Source organism: Piliocolobus tephrosceles, chromosome 16 (genome assembly GCF_002776525.5).
Source record: "Piliocolobus tephrosceles isolate RC106 chromosome 16, ASM277652v3, whole genome shotgun sequence".
Taxonomy (NCBI): Eukaryota; Metazoa; Chordata; class Mammalia; order Primates; family Cercopithecidae; genus Piliocolobus; species Piliocolobus tephrosceles.
In genome coordinates, this window is record NC_045449.1 from 3706923 (window position 1) to 3711387 (window position 4465).

Here is a 4465-nt window from a genome sequence, read left to right on the forward strand (position 1 = left end):
ACGTGTTGAAAACACAAGATCGGAAGGGGGTCGTTTGTGTCTGGCCGCCTTTGCTCAGCCCAGCGGTTTAGGCTTCACGTGGCGGTTGCGTGCCTCGATGGTTGGTTCCTCTCGGTTGCCTGGACATACTGCAGCTTGCTTATCCTTCATCAGTTCATGGACATCTGGGGCCTAAGCTGGGTAAAGCCCCTGTGGACACTCAGGGGCCTCTGTGCCCATGTCCAGCTTCCCTTCTCCTCCCTGCTCTGATTTTTGTGCCTCCATTTCTCCTAACGCAGCCCCACCGGGGCCCCTCCCACTACTGTGAGGACTGGAGCGTGGGGTCTGAGGAGCACAGAGTCCTGGTCTCTGGAGGGGCAGGGTCCCCAGGAGGATTTTGGTAGTTGCCAGTTAGAAGCGTGCCAGGGCTTGCCCCGGAATTCCCTCCTGGGTGAGCAGCTGTGAGGTAAGGAGACCTCTGTTTACCTTGGCCGCCCCATCCTGGCTTGTGGGCTCCATGCTGTGGGCTGGACAGAGCTGGACTCAGGCCGGCCTGGGTGGGGGTGGAGGCAGCGTGGCTGAGAAGCCTGGAGCCGGCCGCCTCGTCCGCAGGACCCCCAGCCCATCTGAGCCTCACACCCTGCCTGGCCACCATGATGCAAGCCAGATGCTCAGATCACCAGAGGGCCTTGGAGACGGCATGGCCCGCCCATTCTGGGCCTCGGGCTCCTCATCCGTAAATGGAGCCCTAGCCCTTGCCTGGCCCATCTCCCGGGGCTGGCTGAAGACACCAGGAGATGAAGTGTATGAGAAGGTTCTGTGGTATGAGAGGTCTTACCGGTGGACCACGTGGAGGGAGGTGCCTTCTGCCTACCCTGGTTCCTGCTGTGAGCTAGGCGCCAAGCTCAGGCCCCCTGCTAAGGAACCTGGGAGCTCCTGGGTTGGGGCGGGAGGGCTGCGTCCACCATCACGCTGGCATCATGGACGTGCGATCCAAGCACCTGCACCCGGCCCCGTGCTCAAAAAGGCTCTGTGCTGCGGCCATTTCCCCTCATTCCCGGCCTCCTCCCTCTGCTCTGGATTAAGAGAACGCCTGGGGGCTGGCCCTGCCTCTCAACACTGAGCACTTCTCCCCAGGTCCTGAGGGTTCTGAAACCACTACACCCACATGCCAGCCATGTGCCAACCCACTGCTTCTGTGGCTGCTACCTCTTTTTTTCCTTTTTAAGTCAAACTGGACTGCAGTGTAATTCACAAACAATAAAATGCACCCATTTTAAGCACACGGTTTGGTGAATTTTAATGTTCTTTTTTTTCTTTCTTTCTTTCTTTTAAGACAGAGTCTTGCTCTGTCGCCCAGGCTGTGGCACGATCTCGGCTCACTGCAGCCTCCACCTCCTGGGCTCAAGTGATTCTCCTGCCTCAGCCTCCCCAGTAGCTGGGATTACAGGTGCCTGCCACCGCACCTGGCTAATTTGTGTATTTCTAGTAGAGGCGGAGTTTTGCCATGTTGGCCAGGCTGGTCTTGAATTCCTGACCTCAAGTCATTCACCTGCCTCGGCCTCCCAAAGTGCTGGGATTACAGGCGTGAGCCACCGTGCCTGGCCATCATGTTGAATGTTCTGCTGTCTTTGTAATTCTTGTCATTGTGGGTCAAAGGGCTCCAGGGTTTCATTTTGCAATGGGCCCTGCAAGTTATGTAGACAATCCTGCCCCTGGCCCTGTGGGCAGGGCCGGAGTCTCCTTCCCAGGACAGCTGAGTGGAGGATTAGATACGAAGCCTTCATGATGGGTTTTGGCCATGGCAACTCCCTTCCCAGAGCCCCGGCTTCCAGGAAGGCAGGGCCACCTGGGTGAGTCGGCTCACCCCAGGCAGCCTGGCAGAGGTCCCTGGGTATTGTGAGCTGAGGGAAGCCTTGGGGAGGTGGTAGGTGTGAGGTGCATCTGAGCTGGTCGTGGAAGGGCCGGTGGGGATGGGATCCTGGGATTTGAGGGGGAGAGGGAGGTCGAGCAGGAGAGCTGCAGCACCCACAGAAGAGCTGGGATTGGGGCTCCCCTGTGGGATGCAAGGGGCCCCTGAGATTCAGGCTCCAGGCCCAGCCCTGCCCAGGCCCAATCATGGAACTCTCCCAGCCTGTTTCCTCGGGGGTGACACGCAGATCATAAAATGCATAAAAGGGGCCGGGCGAGGTGGCTCACGCCCGGCCTTGGGAGGCCGAGGCGGGCAGATCACCTGAGGTCAGGAGTTTGAGACTAGCCTGGCCAACATGGCGAAACCCCGTCTCTACTAAAAATAAAAAAATTTTCTGGCTGTGGTGGTGCATGCCTTCCCAGCTACTCTGGAAGCTGAGGTAGCTACTCGGGAGGTGGAAGTTGCAGTGAACTGAGATTGCACCACTGCACTCCAGCCTGGGCGACAGAGCGAGACTTCATCTCAAATAGCTACATAAAGAAATGAAACAAAATAAAATGCATAAAAGGCCTTTGAACTTGTGCACAAATTGTCAACACCGTCCCTGTCAGGAGCAAGCATCCCGAAGCTGGGAGGTTGTGCAGACACTGCACCTGCCGCTCGAGTGTGGCTCTCCAGAGCCTTGTCTTGGAGGCCAAGAGAACAATCCTGCTGATGTGTGAACCCCAGACCTTTGCTCAACGTTTCCTGGACTGGGTGTGGGGAGGTGGTAGGGCCCCAGGCAGATGCCCCATAGGTGGAGATGGTAGGACCACTCCCCGGGAAAACAGACGCTGAGGATCCTCTGTTCCCCCAGACACATAACCTTTATTTCTCTACCAAACAGCACGTCAGCAGGTGGGTACAGGGCCCTGCTCCTGCTAAGACCTCCCCACCTCCCCCCAGGAAAGAAGCAGAGAATCTCTGCAGGCACCAGACTCCCCGCCTCCCCCACTGTGTTTCTCTCACTGGCCCCCCAGAACCTGCGAGAGGGAGGAGGGGGAGGTATGGCGAAAGAGGCTACAGAACATGGAGCCCATTGGTCTGCAAGGTAGGCTGAGGGGCTTTGGATGTGAGGGACTAGGAAAGGGATGTGAGTCTTGATTTACATATAAAATCATCAGTCTGCACACTCTCTAGTAGGGGCCAAGACACAGGGACAGCCCTTGGCGCAGGTTTCTGCTATCCCTCGCCAGTTGTTGCCAAAGTAGCAAAAGCCGAGTTAAGAGAAAAATTCTGTCCATCAAAGGCCATCTTCCTCTCATCTGACATGACGCGTTCCTCCAGCAGAGGGGGAGGGAGAGCAGGTGCCCTTGGGGAATCAGCCATCCTTAGTGACATCCTTTCGGCTCATGGGTGTCGTGCGGAGGGGGCAAGGAGTGTGGCCAAGAGTCCAGGAGAGCCCACCAGGCTCAGAGGCCCCCAGCTGTGCAGACAGTGCGGCAGCCGCACCCGGGGTTGGTAGAAGGGCACCACGGTCAGGAACCTGAGGATGTCAGGGGTCTCAGGTACCAGGGACGCGGGTGGTGAGTTGGACCTCTGCATGCAGACGGGGCGGCAGTGTGACCCTGAACGTCTCCTGCTCTCAGGACGGGGAACCCTGAGTCCAGGAGGCGAGCGGGGCTGAGGCAGGTCAACTAGACGTTCCCAACTTGTCTCGTGGGAAAAGGCATCCTCGCTCTGCCCCTCCTCCTGGCTCCTTGTGTCGGTCTCTCTGACCCTTCACCCCCCGGGCCCTGCACGTATAAACAGAAGCAGCCTCAAGCTCTCAGAAGCCGACTTTGTGGAAGCAGAGCGGAGTGGAGGGGGCTGCCCGCTCTCACTGTACACAGCTGGGCCCAGATGGCCCCTTCTGATCCCCCAGGGCTGACCCAGTCCCAGACCAGGCACGAACGGAGGGGTCGGAGCCGGTAAGACGGACCCCCAGGAGTCCTCCGTCAGTGCAGAGGCACCAGTCACCAAGTGAAGGTCCAGCTTCCAAGCAAGGGGGAGCAAGCTCCAGGCAGACTCGTGATTTGGGGGTGGGGGGACCCCGGATCTCTGGGTGTGCTGCCAGCTCTGGCTACGTGGCTGCCCCCTCCCAGCCTGCAGCTCCTGGGCCAGAGCTGCAGAGCGGGAAACTTCCCAGGAGAGTCCGAGACAAGAATTACAGAGCTCCCGGGCCAGAAGGAAGTGGGGACAGAGACCCCAGGACGGTGCCTGGGGATGGCCGTTCTGGCTTCGGGCCTGTCCTCTATCCGGCGGGAACTGGTGGGAAGTGGGCGAGTGTGGTGGCACGGGTGGGGCGGAGGCGAATGCACGGACACCATCAGTCTGAGGTCCACACTGGAGACTCCACTCCGTTCCCAGCGCTCACTTCTGGCTCTTTTTTTCTGGAAGAAAAATCCGAGAGCGTGTTAAGATGTATGCATAGGCTGGGCGCGGTGGCTCAAGCCTGTAATCCCAGCACTTTGGGAGGCCGAGATGGGTGGATCACGAGGTCAGGAGATCGAGACCATCCTGGCCTACATGGTGAAACCCCGTCTCTATTAAAAA